General features: G+C 41.4%; 1 long non-coding RNA gene across 1 annotated transcript; it reads right to left on the minus strand.

Annotated features, from left to right (window-relative positions):
* Positions 1–10876: 10876 nt before the first annotated feature.
* On the minus strand, positions 10877–16466 carry LOC131280465 (uncharacterized). Its single transcript, XR_009188070.2, has 2 exons — positions 16197–16466; positions 10877–15545 (listed from the first exon to the last, which is right to left on the minus strand). It is a non-coding gene; the product is annotated as an uncharacterized lncRNA (long non-coding RNA).
* Positions 16467–25755: the final 9289 nt, after the last annotated feature.

Consider the following 25755-nt stretch of genomic DNA (forward strand, 5'->3'; position numbering starts at 1 on the left):
CAAATCCAGGAGGAAAAGGGAGAAATGAGTCATATGCTCGATCACACTGAGCTGAGCTCCAGAGAGCTGCAGAACTACCATTATACCCTGCCATGTGCCTGATCGCCCACAGCTGAGCTCAGGGAGAAAGTGAGCCCGAGGGAAAAGCAGAGACTTCCATGGAGACCAGCCGCCATTGTGCCATGCCATGTGGCAGGAGTCCAGGATCGCCAGTAGCTGAACTTTGGTAAGACAGCATCTTTGATGAAGCCTTGGTTTGGAAATTTCCACAGCCTCAGAACTGTAAGTTTTTAATCTAATATATTCCCACTATAAACACCAACCCATTTTCTGGTATTTTGCAATACCAGCCTTTAGCACATGAATACAAAACAAAATACGAGGCTTTGTTAATTGAAAGACAGCTGGAGGATAATCTAGGGAATGGACAATATAGGAATTTCAGTGGATGAGGATTGTGGTTAATAATACCAATACAAGAATGTTCCTTCCTGGATGGGTGGAATGATATCTACACTAGCAGCTTGGGTACAGGGATTTTTTATTTTCAATAAATTCTGAAAAAATATGTGACTGGTAATATGCTATAAAATGTAAAGAGCTATTATTATAAAGACTTTTCTTTGAAGGGAGAGAGCAGGGAGTAGTTCTTAGTAGCTTTGAGAATAAAGTGAGAGTATAGATTAGATGAGGAGGTTGGGAACCAGAAAGTGTTCAAATATCAGTTCCTCTGTTTACTAGCTGAGGGAATTTTTTAAATGCTCCAGGCCCCATTTTCTTCATCTAAAAAATAGGATTAGCACAACCACCTACTCCTAGAGCTCCAGAGAGGATTGAAAAAAAAGATGTCAAAGTTTTACCACAATGCCTGAGTCTCATTTGTGTGGCTCCTTTAGTGAGGATGGTGGTGGTGCTGATGGTGAAGATGATGATGATGTGCGGCTTGACACTTACTAGGTAAGAGACTGTGCCAGTTACCAGTATGTGTCAACTTGGCTGGACTGTGGTGTCCATGTGCTTGGTCAAACACTGGCCTAGATGTTCTTATGGAGATATTTTCTAGATGTCTCAGTTGACTGTAAGTAAAGAATATCATCCTCAATGATGAGGATGGGCCTCATCCATCAGCTGGGGGCCTTGGGAGCCAAGAACTGAGTTCACAAGATGAAATACTGCCTCAGGCTGCAATATCAACTCCTCTCTGAGGTTCCAGCCTGCTGGCTTCTCCTATAGACCTCAGAATCAATACATCAATGTCAACCTTCCTAAATTTCCAGCCTGCCAGGCCACTCTACAGATTTCAGACTTGCCAGCTGACACATCTTGTGAACCAATTCCTTAAAAAAAATCTCTTGATAGATTGATCGATTCTGCTGGTTCCCTTTCTCTAGAGAGCCCTGACTAATGCAGAGACCTTAGCGACACCCTCCATCTGTATCTAAGTTTCTTTCCTGACCAGTGAGGACCATGGGACTGTGAGAGAGGACCTTAGGTAGGCCTGAAGTCTGGCCTAATGGAAGATGAGACTGTACTTCTCACAGTCTCATCATTAATCCAAGGGTCCTATTTCTCCTATTACTTGTATTTTTGGTCAGGGAGGCACATAGATTCTGCAGGCAGTCAGGTGGGGAAGAGTTCAAGATGGTAGGAAAAAAAGCAAAATGACTCTGAGAAGAGGGCAGAGGGAGCCCTTTCTTCATTCCCTCCCAATAGACTCACCTGCAATTCACTGTGCTGCCCTGTGGGCTCACTGGGAGCCTGGGAAGTCATCTCCCTTTAGACACATGCTGCCTCCCCATAAGTGTTCAAGCCCATTGCCATGACGAGACAACTCTTAACCACCATGGAGTGTGACAGTCACACAAGGGTATGATGGATACAATGTCGCCAATCCCCAAATGGCTAATCTGATATTGAGAGGACAGAAATTGAGCAGGGAAGAAAGTAATGGCAGCGCACGGATGAGGACCAGGCGGCCCTGGCACGCCGCCTCCATGTGTGGTGCAGTGATAAGGAAAGAGGAGCGTCCCCAAGTGTGTCCACTGCCTCCTCCTTCCCAGGGATTTAGACACTGACCCGAAAAGGGTCAAAACCTGAAAAGGCCACTCTCCCTCATCCCTGGCTGCCTCCGTAGCTCCAAAAGGGCAGAGAACCTCAGCTCTTCCTTAAAAGTACTAGGCGGGCAGCACCTAGGAGTCCAGCTGGAGGGGATCTTGAGTCTGGACACCTACATCCTGGCAGAATAGCCATGGAGAGTCCCAGGGACCCTCAGAGCTGCAGAGGCCATGACCAACAGTTCCCAAATAGAAACTGAGTGGTTTCTGAAGTTTTCAGTGCTGGAGGAAATATGAAGCAAGCTGAAAAAAGCTTTGCTCTGTGTAGGGGGTCAGGCAGCAGGACAACACTATTAGGGAAACTGGGTTCTCCCTAAGGAGAAGTGGCCAGTGATCAAGATCATGAATAAGTAAATTGTGTGGACAAAACCTTTCCCCTCAGAAGAAGTGGCACATGGGAGCTATCTGAGATGAGTGCAAACTAATTAGTTGTCTTTTAAGATAGTTTCAAGGAAAGTGGCTGAAAAATAATTTTCTCTAATGGTCAAGTAAACATCAAAAGCTGTTGATAAGGTTTGGAGTTTAGTTAACAGAAATGTAGTCGTGTTGGCCTCTTTGGACAAACCTACCATGATAATAGCAGATGTCAGCGGCAGGGGAAGCTGGGATGAGCAGGTATGGAAACACGATCTACATTCTGTTTGAAACTTTTCTGTTAAACTTAAATTATTCCAAAATAGTTATTTTAAGTAGCTGATTGATATAGAAAATCTCCAAAGCTATTTAGAGGCTTTTAAAACTTCTTTTTGAAAGATAAATATGTGCTCACACATTAAATGCTTGAATGTAGTAAAAAAAAAATGCTTCCTCACTTCCAGGGTGATCCATAGTAATTATGATATTATGATATTATGATCATATAACCAACATATTAAATAGGTGCCTCCTATTTTCGGGCATAATTTGGTTTCATGGAAGTTGGTGTTTCTATACAGAAAGGTGTTAAGGAAAGGAAAGCTGGTACCATGTCTAGGTCCTCAGTCATGTATCAAGACTGGAAAAATATCAAACATTATATGTGGTTTAGATCTATCAGGGGTTCATAGTAGTTTTGGGATAAAGCATCTGTGACTATGAAATGAAGGGAAATGGATAGTCTCCCCCACTTCTTCTTCCTTTAGGAAAAGACGGGATTGTAAACATATGGCTTTTAAGATGGATGATTTTGGAGGTAAAAATTAAATTGAATCAAATTATTACATTAGGGAAGGGCAAGGGGTAAAAATTAATCGACAGGATGTCAGGAGCTCAAGTACAGCAAATTGCCCTATGTCCCCTGCCCCCTCTTGGCACAGCCTGGACCTGATTAAGTTGGGGTAAACCTGACCCTGCAGGTGGGGATTTCATCCTTCCTCTGTGCAGGTGCTGGTGGGCAGGCACCTGCTGGGTGAACCCTCCATTACCACATGCTCCCACTGGAGGCTGAGTCTGCAGCAGGAAAGTACCTAGAAATCACCTGGGCAGGAATCTCCTGCCGCAAACTCCTTTAGGGAGGAATAAGTCCCAGACCCTGGACCCTCCTAGATCTTAGATCCTGCCTGGTCGGTCTCAATGGACTCTAACTTCCAATCTGCTGAAAAGCAGGGAATTTGGTTCTCCTTGTGGGGTCACTGTAAGAAGGCAAAGATTGGTGTACCTGTTTTACTCCTGACAAATATTTGCATTTACACACTGAAATACTCTGACACCAAAAATATGTAAATTCTCTGTGCTATTTTTTAAGGGTGATTAAAACTAATGACAGCAAAAAAAAAAAAATTTGTGCATTTGGGGGATATCCAAATGTAATGCAAGATGGTGTTTTCAACCAAAACATGTTATCAGTGAAATATTTTGGTATCTTTTTTATAAGTTAATTCTTGAGAAACTCAAGCACATTGAAAAATATGAACCTGCAAAGCTCTTCTTGACCATTTAATGTAAGATTATTAAAATCTAAAAAGAATGTTGAAAAATAATTTGGCTGTATTTTTTGAAATTCTTACCTGGAATTTTAAAAGTTGGATTGGTATAATATTGAGGCAATAGATACCTATGTTTAGCCAAAGTTTTAAGAAGCTGGGATTCAATATTACAGTTGCCAGTGTCATAAAGTGTAATAGCCAACACTTATCAGTGAAAGATTGAAGAAGAGTTAAAGTTTAAGCAAAACCTCGAAGGCTTCTGTTTGTCTATGGGTCGTTTCTTGTTGTTAGATTCAATGATCACTGATATTAGATGCTTTGTGTCCATGTATTCTTTTATTTTTTTTAATTTCCCCTTCCCCCCACCCCGAGATGGCTCACTTGTCTGTTTGCTCATTGTCTGCTTGTTTTCGCTTGTTGTTTTTGCTCATTGCTTGTTGTGATGCCTATTGTTTTGGGTTTTTTTTTGCATATTGTCTGTTTGTTGTTTGTTTTTTCTTTAGGAGGCACCGGGAACTGAATCCAGGACCTCCCATGTGGAAGGAGGGCAGTCAACTGCTTGAGTCACATCCACTCCACCATGTATTCTTAAGCATTTTCCTTGAGGGAGGATGAACTTTTGATTTTGCCTTTATTTATTATTCATTTTGAAATCATGGACTGGCCATAAGAAGTTTGTTTGCGGGAGTCCTCTGTTCCTGTAAGCATTTCTTCAGAGCTTATGTAACTGCATGACATATAACCTTATCATGAGCAGAAAATACTAACTCTTGTCCCTCATATGATCTTTGAGACACCAAGAACAGAGGTTTCCTCTGTCATAATCAAGATTACCAGGACAGGGAGACAATGGAAGCAGATCAAATGTCAGAGGTCTTTCAAAAAGGAAGATTCAGCCTAAAATCCATTCGACCACACATTTTCAGCTCTATAATTAAGCAAGTGGACTTTGCCAAGTCAAACCTCCCCACACAGTCCCCGCCTCTTGCCTCCCATTCCCTTTGATATCTTTACCTCTCAGATTGGGTAGAAAGGTTTGAGCCAGGACTCTGTCTCCATGCCAATCGATCTTGCATTAAAGATCTTTCTTTTTTCAAAATCCCAATGTCACAATATTGGCATCTGTGCCCATTAAGCAGCGAGCCCTTGCTTGGTAGCAGTATCAGAGTCTTACTGCTGAGTAAGCTGAAAGGAGACTTGACCAATCCCAGTGCATTTTCGACCCAAATTGGACTCATTGGTAATTTGAGCCAAGTGTCAAAGAGAATAGAATTAAAGGAGCATTCAGCTGCCATCTTGCCTTGCCACATAGTAGAACTACAGGAACTTCCTGCAGATGACCTTAGTGAGAAAGCATCTCTGATGGTGCCTTGATCTGAACACTTCATAGACTTTCATATATTTATGTGTAAAGGAACACCAGAGCAGGCATTATGAAATAGCAAGCAGTAAGCAAATACTATTGAAAATAAGCAAGCAATCCAAGATGGTGTTGGAGTAGCTCAGGCAGGGCACAGCTCTCTTGAAAAATAGAAGGCATAGAAATCATCCTAGGGAGACATTTTGGGACCTGATGACCATGAGAGTGCCACAAGCATCATCTGAGAGGGACTGGGGATAAAGAGCCAGAGAGGTCAAAGGGATAACCTTGAGTTGATAAACCCATGACTGGGAATGATGTCCATCCCCCACCCTCAAGGTAAACAGTTTGGTAAAATCTGTGGCTGAATGGCCAAAGGAGAGGGGAAGGGACATATTAATCTCTGGAAGAGGGAGGGTGTGGCAGAGGGTTGAGTGTATTTTCTCTTTGTCAAATATAACTTCCATAACTTGCTGGTTCACAACAACTAGTGGAGACTGAAGTTTATCTCCCTGGAAGGGTTTGCTGAGAGGCGCCATCTGCTGGTCAGCCAGTAAAGTGAAAGAAGAAAGGCTTGTCTCATTTCTGTCCCAGGGACGGTAGATTTGGTCAAGCCCCATTAAAAGTTCTTTGCCCATGTTTTGATTACTTAAACAGAGCAATCTTAAAGTTTTAGAAAAAAAAAAACAATAAAAATTAAAGAAGAGCTGTGAAATAAAACCACTAGGCAAGAGAGAGAAATTGATCAAGAGAGCAAAATCACTACCCTAATCAGAAGCCTATGTATTAACAAAAGATAACATCACATACAAAAAAAACAGGAAGATATGGCCCAGTCAAAGGAACAAACCAAGAATCTAAATGAGACTCAGGATTTAAGACAACTAATACATGATATCCACACAAACATCCTTAATCAATTTAAGGAGATGAAGGTAGAATGACTAAAGAGATAAAGCATATTAAGATGACACTGTGTAAGCATGAAGAACAATTTGAAAACATGCAGAAAGGTAAGAGCTTATTGGAATGAAAGACACAATGGATGACATTTCAAATACATTAGAGGCAGGTAACAGCAGATTTGAAATGTTAGAAGAATGAATAAGTGAATAGAATTTGAAGACAGAACCATTTGAACTTGAAAAGATAGGACAGAGAAAAGAATGCAAAAAAATTGAACAGGGTCTCAGGGAATTGAGTGATAATATGAAATGTACAAACATGCATTATTGAAGTTCCAGAAGGATAAGAAAATGGAAAAGGGGTAAAAAAGCATTTCTGAGGAAATACTGATGGAAAAATTCCCGAATTTATGACAGACAAGAATATTACTATTCAGGAAGGACAGCATATCCCAAACAGAATAAATCCTGAACTACTCTGAGGCATCTCCTAAGGCCAAGATAAAGACAGGATTTTGAAAGCAGCCAGAGAAAAGGAATGCATTACTTACAAGGAAACATCAATAAGGCTAAAAGATGGTCTCTCATCAGAAATCACGGAGGTGAGAAGGCAGTGGCATGGTATATATTTAAGGTGCTGAACAAGAAAAACTGCCAACCAAGAATTCTTTATCTGGCAAAACTATGCTTCAGAAATGAAGGTGAGTTTAAAATCTTTACAAACAAAAACTGAAAGAGTATGTTTACGAAAAGACTGGATCTACAAAGAGATATTAAGGGGTGAAAGGAAAATATGAGGACAAGAGCCCTAGAGTAGAGTGAAGAAATGAAGAATATAAGAGAAATTGAAAGGGTTGAAATACAATAGTAAGATATGACAACAGAAAGTCAAAGAATAAAATGAATGAAGTAAGCAATGTCTTTACAGTAGTAACATTGAATTTTAATGAAATGAACTCCCCAATTAAAAGACATAGACGGATAGAATGGTAAAAACAAAAACAAAAGCAAAAAAAAACCATGAGACATATTTGTTGAAAGTGAAATGTTGGAAAAGATGTTCCATGCAAATAGTAATTGAAGAAGAGCAGGAGTAGTGATACTATTATTGGATAAAATAGATTTTAAATGCAAACTCTTGTAAGAGAAAAAGAAGATTAATATATATTAATAAAAGTGACAGTTCACCAAGAAAAACAGCAAAAATAAATATGTGCAAAACAGAGGTGCCCCAAAATATGTGAGACAGACACTGGCCAAACGGAAGGAAGAAATTGATATCTCTACAATAATAGTTGGATACTTCCACACATCATTGTAAGCAGTAGATAGAATACCTGGACAGAGGATGAATAAGGAAAATGAGAACTTGAATAATATGTAAATTAACAATACCTAATGAATATTTATAAATCATTACAACCCAAAGAACAGGATATATGTTCTTCTCAAGTGCATGGATCTTTCTCCAGGATAGTTCATATGCTGGGGCATAAGTCAGATCTCAATTGAAATTTTACAAAACACTTTATCTGATCATAACAGATTAAGTTGGAAATTAATAAGGCAGAAAAATGGAAGTTCATAAATATATGGAGATAAAGCAATACACTCTTAAATATTCAGTGGACCAAGGAAGAATTTGCAAGAGAAATCAGTTAACACCTCAAGAAATGGAAACAAGAACATATCATAAACTATGGCATATAGAAGAGGCATGGCTGGGAGGGAAATTTATAGTACTCATTGCTTATATTTAAAAAAGAGAGCTAAAATCAAAGAACTAAATACCCAACTGGAGGAACTAGAAAAAGAACAGCAAGCAAATCTCAAAGCAAGCAGAAGAAAAGAAATAATAAAGATTAGAGCAGAAATAATTGCAATGGAGAATTTTTTTAAAAATAGAGAAAACCAACAGAACTAAAAATTGGCTCTTCGAGAAGATCAACACAATTGTTAAACACTTAGCTAGGCTAACAAAGTTAGAAGAAAGAGAAGATGTAAACAAATGAAATCAGAAATGAGAAGGGGGAAATTACTATTGACCCAGAAGAAATAAAAGAGATCATAAGAGGATACTGTGAACAACTGTATGCTAACAAACTAGACTACATTGATGTAATGGACAAATTTCTGTAAACACACAAGCAATCCACACTGATGTGAGAAGAAATAGAAGACTTCAACAAACGAATTACAAGAAATTGGAACAGTCATCCTAAACCTCCCCCAAATGATAAGTAAAGAACCAGATGGCTTCACAGGTGAATTCTACCAATCATTCAAAAGCAATCTAAGATAACTTTGCTCAAACTCTGTCAAAGGATTGACCAGGAAACTCATTTCATGAAGCCATTGTCACCTTACCAGTGAAGCCAAATAAAGATATATTATAAAAATAAATTACAGACCAATTTCTTTAATGAACATTGATGCCAAAATCCTCAACAAAATACTTGCTAACCTAATCCAAAAACATATAATAAAAAAATTTTAAAAAATAATAATAATAAATGTATAATTAAAAAATTATACATCATGAACAAGTGGCGTTTATACCAGTTATGCAAGGTTCGTTCAACATTAAAAAATCAAACAGGGAGGCAGACTTGGCCCAGTGGTTAGGGCATCCATCTACCACATTGTAGGTCCGTGGTTCAAACCCCAGGCCTCCTTGACCCATGTGGAGCTGGCCCATGTGCAGTGCTGATGCATGCAAGGAGTGCTGTATCGCGCAGGGGTGTCCCCCCGTAGGGGGAGCCCCACGCACAAGGAGTGCGCCCCGTAAGGAGACCCGCCCAGCACGAAAGAAAGTGCAGCCTGCCCAGGAATGGCGCTGCACACACGGAGAGCTGACACAATCAGATGACGCAACAAAAAGAAACAGATTCCCGTGCCGCTGACAACAAAAGAAGTGGACAAAGAAGATGCAGTGAATAGACACAGAGAACAGACAACGCCGGGGCGGGCGGGGGAGAGGAGAGAAATAAATAAATCTTTTAAAAAAATCAATCAGTGTAAATTGAAGAAGGAAAATCACATGATCATTTCAATAGATGCAGGAAAGGCAATTGACAAAATATGACAAAATGTAACCCAGGGTCCTGGGTAGGAGATGCAGGTCAGGCTGACTCTGTGGTCCTGCTGGGGCAACCTCAATTCCTCCCACTCAAGCATGGGTGTGTCAGGGGAGGGGCATGAGAGTGGGCATCCCTGAGCAGAAGCAGGGGGTTGGGGGAGGACACACCAGGTGGCCCATCATGCTCACTTCCAGGACATGGCTGCCAGTGTGGGATGGGAAGACCTGGGCTGGCATCCCTCTGCCCAAATATTGATCCTGAGCCATGGAGCTGTCACTTCTCCTCTGGGAGGAGGACTGCAGACAAGGTCTGTGCCTCATCTGTGCAGGGAACTTCATATGGGCTTGTTCCTCTTGGCAACTGCCAGGCTGTCCCCTGATGCCTACAGAACTGGCTACTGCCCTGTCTTTGTGGAGCTGCACCCATGAGATAGTAACAGAGCAGGAAGTGGAGGTCATGGACACCTCCTCCCTGACCTGGCTGGCTGGGCATCACACCACCAACAGAGGTCAGAGCAGGCTGGAAGTGAGATGGGAGCAGAACAGTCTCCACATACAGTCCCTCGACATTTGGGGAGGGGTGGGAGGGCTCCGGGACACAGACCTTGACTGAGTCACACACCAGGTTCCCTCATGGGAACTCCTTCTGTTGGTGCTCAGTCCTATTCAGAGGGATCCAGACCCCAACCCCAACCACAACACCCACCACCCAGCCCCAGCCTTGACCAGGTGCAGTGTTTGATGGAATATCAGAAAAGAGGCTTTTATCATGATTTGGCATAAAGCTGAATCATGCTAAATCATGATGATCTTTGTTTTTGCTATACTTCTGGTTTGGTCTACCTGCCTCCCAGGTGCTCCCCGCTAGTTTGCCTATCAACACTCTTTTCTTACTCATCGTCACATTTCCTGGGTTGTTTTTACCCAAAAAGGGTGAGAGGATGATGCTGTGTTTCTCGGCACCCTGCTATCTCAAGGAGCTCACCACCATGACCCTGCAGGTCAAGTGACAGGGCTGCATCATTATCATAGGGTAGGAAAGGGACCTCAGGGGTTCAGCCTCTCACTCCCTTGGACCTTGACAGGAATCCTCCCTCTTGCCATTTCAACAGGGCTGCAGGGAACATCCCATGTCCATGAATATCCTAATGTTTCCTACTCACCCAGAGTAGACTCCTGACAATGGGATGACCTAGTTGAAGGTTATGCATATATAAAATTTGAATGGCCGGGGCCAGATTACTTGAAACAGTTAAAGACCAAAAAGCAGGCTGCTTTCCAGCCATCTGTTGACGTTCTGAAAAGGTTTGAAACTTCTGGTGTCAGCACAGGAAATAAAGTCATTTTTGCAATGTCCCCAGTGAGAATGTGATCTACTGTGAAGATTTTCATGACCATTTAGAATTTCTCTTCACTATATCATCAGCTCATATCTTTGAGCAAGACAGGGTCTTTCTCCCACCATGAAATTTCCAGGCATTTACCATTACTCAGGATCAGGGATCATCACAGCATCAGATTATCAAAATTCACTTTAATGTAAAAGACAGAAGGCATACAGCTTTGTAAACAAATGCATGCATGCAGGATGGGTCTCCCTGTCAAGGTCAATAAACTCAAGGCATCTATGTTCCACCAGTTGCCCCAGACCCTAAGATCCTGGTCTGATCTCCAACCCCAACCCTCCTGGTAGACATAGAGAAGCCTCTGTGTGTTCCTCTTTTGTCCCTGATGCCCACACACCAATGGGAAAACGAGTTGTCGAGGACATGGAGAAAACCAGCGCAGAGCAGATATTCCACAGGGATGGAAGGCAGAAGAAGCTGTGCCCGAGCTTGGTGCATGGAAACCTGGGCAGGGAGTGCTCTGTTACCTGCCCTCTTCTGAGGTAATACAGAACCTTCAACTGCACACCACAGTCCATACCAGCTGGTCACCAGGTGAGCACCCCGCACCCATCAGGCCCCAAATCCACCAGCCTTCAACATGTGTCTTGGGACATCACTTCAGCTGCCTGCATCTCAAGTGGCTCCTTGGAGTACTTGAGAAGGCAAGTGAAACAGGGTTATTGTGTAGAAAAAACAGGATATACCATGAGAAGTGCTGGCAGTGCTAGCCAGTGTGATGGGCTGCTGGAGAATTGGAGGTTTTCAGACATATTGTTTCCCACCCCATGGTGAAGCATATGACTCAGCTCTCACATACTCCTTGGCCATGAACCCACATATTCCCTTTCTGTCAAGACATTGGACATATCATCCAACGTCAAGATCTGAAGTCTAGTCAGAAGAGATTTTGAAGGAGCATGGAAGAAGTACCCTATATCCACTCTGACTTCTAGGAAGGGTCTGGTGGGGCTCAAACAATTTATAAATACAGGGTACCTTTGTGTGCAGGTACATTTCTATATTTATCCTAGTTGCAGGAATAAAGAAGAAAAACCTTGAGTTATTGAGCTTCCATTCTGGTCAGGAAATCAGAGAGTCAACCCAGATCTCATGAGCAGGAAGGGTCCAGAACATATGAGATGATACCCTCATGGCTCCCTGTAGATGTGGAAGAGACTTTCATGTCACTGTAGGTGATGGAAGACCTCTGAAAGGACTAAAATTTGAGTGGACTTTAGGTCAAGAATAAAGGGTTCCTGATTCTTCATTGGAGTGAGAAATATGTGGTGGGAGTAGTGGCTAGGAGGCACAGGTCAGGTCACTGGACCCCCACATGGGATGGTTCCCACCGTCCCAAGATCAGCCCATCATGGTTCAACTTGCTCCTGTTCCCGACTTTAATCCAGGATACCTGTTCCCAGATCAGGAGATATGGTTAGCAGCCTGTTTCCCAATCTGCCTGCTCAGCAGCAGGCAGGAGGTGGCTAGACTCTCCCCGTGCCTCTAGGAGGACAGTGTCAGAGGGGTAAGAACCTCACAGGCACCCAGCGAATAAGGCAACCACAGTTGCACGAACCTCAGGTCCAGGTGCAATGAGGGCCCTGGGAAGGCTTGGGCAAGAGGTTCCCCATCCACCAGATATTTTGGTTAACTCCTGCTCTTGCACACTCAGCGCAGTGAGCATAGAAGACACAGCGCATCTCTGCCCCACTGGAGTTCAGATTCCAGTAATGCACGTAGGGAGAGAGACAGATACATGTCAAGGATACCTGAAGTAGGAGAAACTTGTGAAGGTGATTGATCATGACCCTTGCCCCATGGTTTAATCTCTTCACAAATCCTCTCTCTGTTAACATTCAGCCACCAAAATGACTATGAGGGAGGGGATTGGTTGTGCAGTGAAGGCAAGGAGATGGGAAGGGGCAAGCACAGGAGCCATCTACCCACACAGGTAGGAATATTTTTGGAAGCCACAGTGGGAGGAAAGGCCAGACTTCTGATCTACTGCCCACCATTATCTCAGCAGTGCCATATCCTGCTTCCTGGGAGCCTGGCTTCACCATCCCAAGGCAGACTTCCCATATCCCAGGCTCCACTGGCCTCAGGGTCCTGATGGGCTCAGTGGAGATGTACATTCCAGGCTCTCAATTGCTGTGCCTAAATTTCCCTTGTCAAGCTCGAAACCCTATATTCAAGACTGTGTGAGCCAGAATTGAGGAAGACTGGGAGAGAATGACTGTTAGGCTGAGGGGAGGTCCAGGGTATTGAAGAGGTTCCCCAGGCAGGAACCTCAAGGCCTGGTGTTGGCCCAGGGACAAGAGGAACCTCACAAGAGTCTTCTGGTGGATCTCTGTCATGGAAGGCTTCCTGGGTTTGGGGTATGACTTTGGGCGTTTGCATCCAAAATGCATGGGGATGTTTTCTGCCTTTGTAAAGGAACTTGGAAAAGCTGCTATTTTGGTGAATACTCCTTCTCTTCCTGTGCCAGCTACTTTAGCAGCTCTAGCTCCTGTCCCAGCACCATCACCAGAAGGAGAAACATCTAAAGAACTGGAGCCCCTCCCAAATCAGATTTTGAGAATGTCTCTGGATCTAGAGCCAATTTTGATAAGAATTCCTCCTTATGTGGATGTGAAGCCTCAGGAAGACATAGTTTAGACCAGCCCATAGCAGACTGCCCTCAGGTCTGGTAGGATAGAGGAGATGGGTCAGGATCTCCTGCCTGCCCATCTGGGAAGGGTGAGCTCTGTCACCACCTGATTACTGAGAAACAATGGAACCTTCATCAGAAATCAAATACCCTCGTACAGCTGGTTTTCAGGTGAGCACACTACCCCTGTCACGGCCCAACTCTGTCAGCCTTCTCCATGGCTCTTTGATGTCATTTCACCTCTATGAACCTTAAGTGACACCTCAAATGACCAGGGAGTAAGAGGAAACATGACTCTCACTGATAGTGTGGAACAAACAAGATGAGCCATTAGAATAGTTCGACCATTCCTGACCCACTGTGAAGGGCAGCTGGAGGACTGGGAGTTTTCAGACTTCTTTTTTGGTATCTGCCCTGTGAAGAAAAGCATCTGACTTGGCCCTTGCCTACCCTGTTGCCATGAACACGTGTATTTTTCCTTCTGTAAAGAAGGCTGGATATTCCATTATTAGGTCCCTACTGGTCGTCTAGTCAGAACAGAGAAACTTGGGAGCTGGAAGAAGTGTCCCAGTTCATACTGACATCTAGGAAGGACCTGGTGGTGTCAAACAACAAATATATACTGGGTGCCAATGTGTACTGCTACGTTTCTATATTCAGCATAGTTGGAGGAATAAAACAGAAAAAAAATTACTGAGTCTTGTACTTCCATTCTAGTCAGGGAGTCAGAGAGTGACTCTAAACCACATGAGCCCTTCAGATGTGATGCCCTCATGTCTACCTCTAGGTATGGATGTGCCATTTTAGTAGCTGAAAAAAGAACCAAATATGTGAGTGGATTCTCGGTCAGGAACAAATGTTTCCTTTCTCTTCAGTAGAATGGGAAATAAGAGGTGTGGGTAGTGGCTGGGAGGGGCAGGTTGGTTCACTGTACTCCCACATCTGATGTTTCCTATCATTCCAACATGACCCCATTGTGGTCAGACTTGTCCCCTTTTCAATTGTAACCCAGAATACCTAGTCCCTGAGCAGATGTGGTGAGGAACCTGTTCCCCAATCTGTCTTGATGCTCAGTCAAGGATGCTCAGCTGCATCAAGGGATGGCCAGGGTGTACCTAAGCCTCCAAGAGCACATGTCAGGGGGATGAGGACCTCACAGGCACACAGAGTAGAGGTAACCTTTTTTCTGAGCCTCAGATTGTGGTAAAATGAGGGACCCTGTGAAAACTTGGGCAGAAGGTCTTCGATCCATCTGTTATTTAGGGAATGACTACTATTGACATGAGCAGGTCAGACACAGCCCCTCCCTGTCCTTCTAGATCCCAGATCCTTTTGGTCTACAATCAGGGGGACAAACAGATATGTGTCAGAGGTTTCTGAAGTAGGAGAAATTGTTCAGACAAATGATCACGATCCCCCTAATGTGAAACCTCTTCAGCCAGTCCCCTGCTCATTTACCAGTCATCTACTGCCAGGACTACCATGGTGCATTGTGACTTGGGCTGGGGACATAGTGATGGGCAGGGGCAGATAGAAGAACATCCCCCATTCCCACAATGTTAAGGTTGGAGGAGATGGTGGAAGGAACCGCCAGGCCTCAGATCTGCCCACCCTCTTCCCACCAGGACCATATGCTACTTCCTGGGAACCTGTCTGCACCACCACCTCAGCACAGACGTTCCTCATCCCCTGGGTTCTCCCAGCTGCAGCACCCTGCTGGTGTCCATGGAAATTAAAAGCCAGCATTGAATTGCAATTCCAGGGGCATCTTCTCTGTAGTGAGCTTGAGACCATGAATTCAACAGAGGCTAATCTGGTGGGTGAGAAGGACTGGGAGTCGCTGCCTGTGAGGGTGACTGGAGGACCTGGGGGGAGTATGAAGGCAGGAAGCTTCAGGGCCTCTGTGGGACCAGAAGCTAGAAGAACCTCAGAAGAATCATCTGGTGGACCTCGGTCCCAGAAGGCCTCCTGATTTTGGGCTGTTGGTTTGTGGCCTTTGCCTCTGAAAGGCTTGGGGATAGTTTTTGCCATAAAAAAAGCACCTGGCAAGGCTGTCATGATGCTGAACACTGCTCTTCCAGCTCCAATGTCAGGTCCAGCACGAGCTCCATGGCAGCTCTACTTCCTGCTTGGTCAGCTTCTGAGCTAGATAAAGCAAAAAGAGCAGGGCCAGATATGAGGTCCTGAAGTTTACCCTCTCCAGCTTGGACCAGAAGAAGGAAAGGAGACTATCTTCCCCTCTCCTGAAAGCACTTCTGTGTTTCTTTCCCAATGATTTTTTTGTTTTTTTATTTTTTGTACAGATATATTTATTTTCCAGTATTAAGATATATAAATATTATGTTAATACTTTTTGTATGCTTCTCAGTGTCCTAGGTATATTTAGTGTTGCGCAGCCATATGTCACCATCGTTGAGAACATTTCTTTATGCCAGAAAAAAATCCCTCCCTGCTCAGCAGTCAACATCCTTTCTTGCCTCCTTTGGACACTGGAAACTACTCACCTGCTGTTGTCTGTGACTTTCTGTCCTGGGCTCTGGTCTGAGCAGGTAGAGAGTCTTAGTTCCTAGTCTAGAATCAGGCTAGACCAGGGAGCCATTATCCTCTTTTTAAATATGGGACAGCATGGCTTAGGCAGGTTAAGGGACTTACCCAAAATGTCCCAACTGGAAATTAGGGGAAAAGGGGAGAACTTAGACCAGGGCTCCCAGCAGGGCAAGTGTCTGAAGTCTGAGTCACCCATTTTGTGGCTGGGATCCTCCCTTCTGCCCCTGACAGTGGCTCAGCCCCTCTCACCTTTTCAAGTTCCGGCAGTCAGTCCAGGAGGTACACTTGGTTTGGTTTTCAGGATATGGCCAGAATCGAGTGCATGGAGAAGGGCAGTCCTGTGGCCTCCTGAAATTGTCCACATGATCTCTTCCACCACGTGGGCACTTGGACATTCAGGAATATGGAAGAACAGGTAGGGAGCGGTCTTGGTACTCCTGAGGATAACAGAGGAGAATGCCCTATATGGCAAGGCACTCACTGGGAGTGATGATAACAGACAAGGATCCTGGAGGGAGGCTGTAAGTAGAGCATGGAAGGACCTGGGGAATAGCCCAGGACTCACTAAGAAACTGTAATTCCCATACCTGGGGAGGTTAAGCCATTGGCCTTATTTTTGGTTTCTACAATTTCAATTGAGTTTGTATTAATCTCTACTCAACATTTTGAAGCATCTTCCTTTGATCGCTTTCAACTGATCAGATGAGATGTCTATCATTGGGGACGCCAAACTCCTCAGTTGTTGGTAGGTGTAATTGGCCATAGATACAATCAACTTACTGATGACTGATGTCCAGGAGATGTCCTCACATTAACAATGGCCAGGGCTTCCTTAAGCGAACAACTGGGCACCATTAATTGGCCAAGTTGACACCTGAACATAACCATTACACTCCACCATTTGTCAACTAAGCAGCCACAGACATCACCTTAAACAATACTGTATCTCTAAAAAAGAAAAATAACATATTTTTTGCCTAACAATACTCAACTGTTCTGCACATAACCAGAACTGCACTAAAGCTCTCCAAAAAGAGTGTGATTCTTTGAGAAATATTCACTCTTAAATTTGATAATCTATAACTTAGAAAGTTAACATGAAAGTGATACAAGTTATGTCATATGATAAGGTACTTCTTAATAGATATCAAGAAACAAGCTCATGCCAGATCAATAGCTGAATACCAGCTACAGGAGGGATGTGTTGATTGGCTCAAGTGATGACACACTTCCAGAACAGAAACTGCAATTGAAGTCTCCCCATCCTGAAGTTTATTAGAACCCACCATCATCTTTTAAGATCCATCTGTTTTCTGTGCAGGCCAAACAGGACGGTGGAAAGCGGCTGTGGCAGGAGTCAACATCCCTGTATCCTTTACGCCTTAGTGTTAGGAGTAATCCCTGCAGTCCTTCCAAGCTGTGGTATTACTTTTGGTTTACTCTTTTGGTAGGTAGGGCCAGTTTTCATAGCTTCCTTTTGGCCTTTTGTAATATAATAGCCCTCCCTGCTCAGGTCAGAGAACCCATACGGGGATCCTACCAGGAGCTGTATTTATCTATTCCAATTATGCATTGCGGAACAGGAAAGAAACATAGTGTTTAGTGACTCACTTCATCCATTGTGTGACTGACCTGAGATAAAAAATACATTGATCACTTGACCTCCAAGAGTCTCTACCCTGAAAGATGGACACCACAGAGAAATTTTGGGTCTCCTGGAAATATGGTTAATTCTGACCAAATTGTCTGATCATTTGTTTTCCCCAATGCACAATCACACTGGTAAAAGATCGTATGTAGAACGAAATGGGGACGGCTGGAAGGAAGACTGACAATATAAAATTTGGCAGTGTAGCATGGTCCTTCCACAAGAGGAACTGGCCTTCCTTTCATTCAAGGGGTACTGAGTCTGTAAACTGTTTCAAATATGGGAATGGACTGAGGGGCCGTGACTTTTTTTTAATTCAAGTTATGCTTTTTTTTTTTTACTTGTGTTAGAACTCTTCTACTTGAACAGATCAAGAAAGAATTTAGTAAAATGACCATCTATTTGACAGCTAGGTACCCCATGATCAACTAGTCAATGGCATAGGTTTCTGCAAGTCAGACTATCCTGATTACTGCTTTAACACAGCTCTCCATCAATGTAGCCATGTCCACTTGTGTTTTGTCATTAAGTGCCACCACCTGTTTCCTGCCAATTTGGGATATGCTCATCCCCACTGTATTTGAAAATACAAGTTCAGTGGCAGGGTTCCCACTGTAATATGTCCTACAGAAAAAAGCAACCAAAGAGCCTTTCAGAAATGATGTGTTTGCATTCACAAATTTATTCCATTCACAAATTTATTTCTCTTAATAGAAAAGACATGCAGTTCTTTTGGAGTGTAGCACATCTCCTCATGGGTCATATTTTGCATTTCATCTTTTGGGGCTGTTGGAACTGCAGTCTAGTTATCAGTAGGAAGAAAAGAGGGTGGTGGAGATGGCTCATGAGAGGAATTAGCAATGTAGTGAAAGCCAATTAACTCAGGGCATTTCATAGAGTTTCATGTGGTAAAAACAGGGTTAAATTCTGCAGTTGGAGATGTAAGGGCTTCCTCCTCAGTGGAGATATTTACAGGTTTACCGGTTACAGTAGGATTAATCACTGCTATGGAAGGCAAGAGAGCACTTTCCTCAAGGCAGACTGGAAATTGGGCGACCATTATAGGTTGATCTGGCATAGAAGACTAAGCAGAAACCAGGGACTCAATGTCTCTATTGTCATTATTATCACCCCCTAGGTCCCCATTCCAGTTCTCAGGTTCCTATTCCTCCCACATCAATGCCCTCACTTAATAGTAGACACCCTGCAAGGTTGGGTGAATTCATGTTGAATTCAGCCACTCCCTCAATGATCTCTGGATCTGTTTTTCAGAACTCTTGAGTCAGCAGCTATAGCAATAAGAGTTCCTCTAGGGCACATATAAATCTTTTATGTGCTTCATGTGGTGGTTGAGGTAGGAATTTTAAACCTTGAATGCATACAATTTTTTAACCAATTGGATCCAGCAATTTTTAGGAACATTCAAAAAATAGCATTTATTTATTAACTCCACAAATTCTGTGATAGTATCAAATTGTCACTCAGAGAATTGCCTCTTATAATCTCTTGGGTAGCACTATCCACTGTTGATATTTTGCGTGTTTCTATTGCTAATTCAGACTTGGACTATCCTTGCCCACTTGATTATTATAAATAGAGTCATTACTTACATTTAATCTAATCATATTAGAGAACCAAACCCAAAACTCATATACAAACTCAGAAAACTTTCCTGACAACTTTCCTTCTCAAGAACCATTGTCTATACTAAATTCTGTATTATTAAGGTTCTCTAGAGAACTACAGGATATATGTTAAATATATGTAAATATTGAGTTTTCTTTTAAGAATTGGTTCATGACTATGGGGATTGTAAAGTCCAAATTCCATAGAGCAGGCCACAAGTTAGAAATTCCAGTGGAGTTGAGGATAAATTCCCCAAGAGAAGCTGGTTTTCCAGAGTAGAGACAGAAATTCTTTCATCTGGTTGCCCTCAAGTGGATGGTTGAGGAGACTTCTCTCATCGATGAGACTTCTCTCATCAACAAAAAGCAAGCTCCTTTGTTGGTTGTAGATAAAATAAGACATAGATGCAATTTAATGATTCAAAGCCATGAAATATCCTCCTAATAACAATCAGGCCAGTGATTGCTTGGTCAGACAAGTGGACACCATTACTTAACCAGTTTGATATTGAATGGAATCATGATATTGATTCATGACACTTGGACAGTGTCAACTGCTTGCCTTTTCTGTGAGGCAAGGCTAGTAATTCATGGCTTAGATTTGCCGCCCCCTCTTCCTCCCAGCTTTTCAGCTGATTGATAGCACAGTCTAGGCTTGTAACATTTTCCCTCTGTTCTGTCATTTTAAGTTAGTTTTCTGTGTTTTGTCTATAGCTTAGCTTTTAAAATGGAAAACTGTGAACATGTAAAGCTTTTTGTGGATTCCAGAAAAGTTCATGTTCTTGGAGCTCATTCATTCTTAAGGATTTAATGTGGGGAGAGAGGCTTTGATTGTTTTGCTTTATCAAGGCATAAGCCCCAATGGGTTGGTCTTTTAGCTGGAGTCCTTTATTAAAAGATGACTGAAAATAGAGATACACACTGAGAAAAGCAGCAGACCCAGAGAAACCTCGAGGGGCTGGAATCAGCAGTGCACAGAGGCATGAGAAAGCCCCTGAGAAGCTGAAAGAGATGAAACCAGAAGGAGAGGGGAGAGACAAACCACATGCCTGATCACCCAGACACTGGCAGAACTGCCATTATACACTGCCATGTGCCTGATCACCGACAGCTGAGCTCAGTGAGAAAGTGAGCCTGGAGGGAAAGACAGAGACCTTGGCAAAGAACAGCCGCCATTGTGCCGTGCCACATGGCAGGAGTCCAGGAGCAGCACAGCTGAACTATGTTTTTGTTTTTTTTAGGGTCAGATCATTTTATTCCAACTCATTTATTATTTCAAGTTCACCACATGAAAAAAATAACCACTTCAGCACTAAAAAACATCCATATTCATTGCTAACATTTCTCCCAATCACAATATTTTCTCATCAAGCTTTTGCTTTAAGAGAGTCTTCTATGAATTTCCCTCGATCTGTTGTTTCCTCCATTTATGCTCAGTTATGCCATTCTCATTGATATTTCTCCCATTCTAAAGAGTCTCATATTTTCTTTACTTAAACCACGTAAGTTTCTGTCTTGTCTCAGGGCCATCTAGCTTCACCCACTCCCACAGCTTCATGAATTTTTACAAATATTTTGGAACATTTTTGACACCTGAAAGTGAGGTAGACATATAGAAGTTGATCAGGATATAGCTCATAATTGAACAATGGTTTCAGCGTAATGCATGGGTATGCACAGGTGGAGACAGCATCTCTGATGATGGCTTGGTTTGGACATTTTTCACAGTCTCAGAGCTAAGCTTTTAACCTAATAAATTCCCATCATAAATATCAATCCATTTCTGGTATTTTCCATTGGTAGCCTTTAGTAAATTGAGACAAAAAACAATTAGGAGCATTGTTTAATTGGAAAACATATAGAGGATAAACTAGGAACTGGATAATACAGGGATTTCTGTGACAGATGAGGATTGTGGTTAATGATGCAAATACAAGGATGTTCTTCTATTATAAAATGTTAAAAATATGGTGATACATGGGAAAAACACTAATATAACTTAAAGTTTACAGTTAATAATATTGCTATATTTGTACAGCAAAAGCAAAGAAGATCTGATATCAATGACAAAAGGTTAAAAAAGAATATGGAAATTATTTTTATGAGATGTGACTATGATAAAGCACTTTTTTATTTTCTGCCTCACAGAGAGACCTTGGTCTTGTCCTTTAACCAATCCATGCTAATTTATTCATCTTTTGGAACACCAGAGCAATTCAGTTTGTTTTAAGGATTAAATAAGATAAATGTGCCTAGACAGCAATTTCTAATTTTTTAATTTTATTTTTAAAGAATCTTTAGATTTCTTGAATGTACATGCCATCCCAGGGTCCACAGAATGGAGGAATAAAATATGGATTAGAGTGGACTCACTGATATTCTACTATAAAACTATTGTGACTAGTAAGAGAAGAAATTGTTAGCATTGAGGAGGAGAAAGTGACCACAGTAGTTGCTGAGGGCAGGGAGAGGGAAGAAGAGATGTGATGTGAGGGCATTTTGGGGACTTTGAGTTGTCCTAAATGATAATGCAGGCTCAGATTATGAACTTTATATATCCTGCCTTAACCTACTGAATGTACTGGGGAGAGTGTGAACTACAGGGTAAGTTATTATCTATGTGGTGCAGCAGTGCTCCAGAATGTGTTCACCGAAGTGTGATGAGTGTGCCACAATGATGGAGGAGGTTGTTGGTGTGGGAGGAGTGGGCTGGGGGTGGTGGGAGGTATATGGGAACCTCATATTTTTTAATGTAACATTTTTTGTGTGATGTATACATCTTCAAAAAAATACAGTTTGTAAGAATGATGGGGTAGGGGGGTGGGAAGCGGGGTATGTGGGAACCTCTTCCTTTTTTATGTTTTTTAATGTTTTTTTAACGTAACATTCTTTGTGATCTATTAACTTTAATTTAAAAAGTGTAAAAAATAATAAATAAATGTTCGTTGCTAAAAGCAAAAAAATAAGTGAGCATAGGGGATTCCCATATGTCTCAAAACATCCCCCTCTCACACTTTCCCATATTAATAACACCTTTCATTAGTGTGGTATATTTGTTACAATTGATAAACACATATTGAAGCATTGTTAGTAACTGTGGACCATAGTTTACAGTACAGTTTATACTCTGCTCTGCACAATTTTATAGGTTATGACAAAATGTATAATGGCCTGTATCCATCATTTCAATGTCATGCAGCGCAATTCTAATGTCCCGAATATGCCCCCATGTTACACTTATGTTTCCCTTTCCCTCAACTCAGAACCTCTGATGGCCTTTATATCAATGATAAATGTTCTTCCATTGCTAGAATAATAATTGGTCTATAGTAGAATAATAGTGAGTCTACTTTAGTGCATTGTTCATTCCCCACTGGATCTGGGGATGTTGATGCCTACTCTATTTCTAATGGAGAGGGGGATTAGATCTCACATGCAGATGGATGAAACTATCTTACTTGCAGTTGCAGACACACTTCTGTTCCTTAGGATGGGCATGGTCCATCATCATCTCCTTGTTAGCTGTCCTGGGTGAATCCAATGACCTGGAGAGAAGGTATTCCAACTCTGCTGAGATTTGGGGCTCAACAGCACATGAACAGACCAAAGATTTAAGTCTCTGAGAAAGTGTAAAGCTAATAATAGGTTCACATAAAAGGGGAAGAAGAGCCATGTGTAGGGAAACTATAAATGAGTCTAACTCTGCTCCATTGGTGAGCGTAAGCTCCAAGGTGAGGCCCACTGACAGGGTGCCAGATTCCTGAGCTTTTCTGCCCTGCTTATAGGGTCTGGTGTCTCTTGAGCCTTCAGGAGCCCTGCTGTTTGGGGGACTGTTTACTGTGGCAGTCAATGAGATCCTGTAGATGGCAATTTTTAAAGTAATGCTTCCGTGATTTTTTGAATCACCTGGTGTGTGTTATCTTTTAAAGCTGTAATAAAGTTTTTAAAAAGTGGCATTTGTAATATTAAGATTATATGAATAGAATTAATTGCAGTATAATTTTTCTTTTTTATTCTAATGGATAGAGCAGGCATAGACATTTTTAACATTTCTAAGATCTTCCAGATTATGAAACATATACTTAAAAAAATAACATTTAATGGAAGTACATCATTTAGGAGAAAACATTTTCATATATTTCCTGTTAAAAAATCTGTCATCCACCACCAGATTCCCTGTGTTACACAGTCCAATTCATTCAATCCATTCAAAGTGTATACTCAGGGGCTCTCGTTTTCCTCACAGAGTTGTGCTGTCATCATCTCAGTAATTTTACAATGTTTTCATTACTTCAAAAGGAAAATTCCATACCACCTAATACCCCCTATTGTTGTCCCTTAGTATTAAAAAAAATCTTCTTTCCATTGCTGCAAAATATTACGTTATTACTGTTAACAATCATCCATAAGTTATATTAGTTGTAATTTTCCAGTGTATCACCATATTCATAGCACATGGTTAAAGAGCAATCTTATATTTTCACTATTTCTCCACAATCTTTATCCACCACCCAAATCACTGTGTTATACACACCCTAGATATTCTCTAGTTTCCTTTCAATTGACATGTACTTCCACATTCTACCACTTTGAGCCACAATCACATTTGTAAATCAGCAGTGTTGGTCATATTCATTATAATGTGTTACTCTCAGCTCTATTCACTGGCACACTTTCATGTTAAACTAATAATGCTGCTTACATTAAGCTTCAACTCCTAGTCTCTATTCACCTTCTATTTATTAGTTACCTCTATTTTAAAGGTTACTTCTGAAAGTTTACTCATCATATTAGGACACATTAATGAGAACATACAATATTTGTCCTTTAGTGTCAGGCTTATTTCACTCAACATAATAGTCTGTATGTTCATCCATATTATCATATGTATCCCAATTTCATTTCTTCTTACAGCTGTGTGGATATACTACATTTTGTTTATCCATTCATCAATTGATGGACACTTGGCCTGGTTCCATATTTTAGCAATTGTGAATAATGCTGCTGAGACATTGGTGTACAAATGTCAGTTCATGTCCTTGCTTTCAATTCTTCTGAATTTATACCCAGTATTGGGATTTCTACATCATGAGGCAATTTCTAATTTCAGCTTCTTGAGGTATTGCCAAATTCTCTTCCACAGAGACTGTATCATTCTATAGTCTTAACAACAGTGAAGGAGTATTTCTATTTCCTCACATTCTTTCCAGCACTTGTAGTTTTCTGGTGTTTAAAAAATAGGCATTCTATAAAGTTTGAAATGGTATAATTGTAGTTTTGATTTGCATTTCCCTAATAGTTAGTGATGTTGAGCATTTTTTTCATGTGCCTTTTGACCATTTGCATTTCCTCTGTGGAAAAACGTCTATTCAAGTCTCTGACTCATTATTTAATTGAGTTGCTTGTCTTTTTATAGTTGAGTTGTGATCTTTTTATATAACATGGATGTCAAACCGTTATCAAATATGTGGTTTCCAAATATTTCCAAACATTGAGCAGGATGCCATTTTACTTTCTTGACAAAGTCTTTTGAGGCACAGAAGTGGTTAATTTTGAGGACATGTTTTGTATAATTTTAATCTTTTGAAATTTATTGAGACCCGTCATGTGACCCAATATATGCTCCATCCTGGAGTAGGATTCATGACCGTTCACAAAGAATGTGTACCCTACTGTTTTGCAGTATAATGCTTTATAAATGTCTAGTTCATTTATCTTATTATTCAAGCTGTTTCTTTATTTATTCTCAGTTCACATATCCCATCTAATGCTGAGAGTGATGTACTGAAGTCTCTAGCTGTTATTGTAGAGAGGTCTATTTCTTCTTTCAGTTTTGTCAGTATGTGCCTCATGTGCCTTAAGGCACCCAGGCTAGTTGGTTAATGTCTAAGTTCAGACACTGATAAGTGCTTCCCAAACATTATCTCACTTCTCTCAAGAACCTTGTAGGTGTGTATTATTGTCTCCTATTTTCTGATGACATAATTGAGCCTCAGAAAGGATAAATGAATTCTCAGGTTCATTAATGAATATGTAGCTAGAAGTCACATGCAGGTATATTAAGTATTTAAATTTTCAAATACATGTCCTCTCACTTTTGGGCAAATATACCTGTTGCTGAAAATGGTAACTGAATAAGCTATTAAGATTTATTTAAAGGCCAGAATGCTCTTCCACAACTAAGCTTCCAGAACAAATAATTTCTAGTCTCATTATTGATTATACCCTAAAAATATATCTAGGTAATATAGTATAACTAAGTATAATAGGAAATAAACTATTAAGTTAGCCCAGTGACTGGACATAAAGGTAAAAGTTAATTAATAATGGCTGTACAAATGACTGTTGCAAATATTGATATATTTTATAACTGCACACATGTATATTTTATGCATTTGAATTATTTTACCTATGAGGATTACTATCAGCATAGGACAAGTGGGAAAACAGGCCTAAAAATTAAAAGTATAGAGCAGGAGATAAGCTGTCAATCAATCAAAGGCAGAGTAAATTTTGAAATGATATTTTGGATCCC

Source organism: Dasypus novemcinctus, chromosome 11 (genome assembly GCF_030445035.2).
Source record: "Dasypus novemcinctus isolate mDasNov1 chromosome 11, mDasNov1.1.hap2, whole genome shotgun sequence".
Lineage (NCBI taxonomy): Eukaryota > Metazoa > Chordata > Mammalia > Cingulata > Dasypodidae > Dasypus > Dasypus novemcinctus.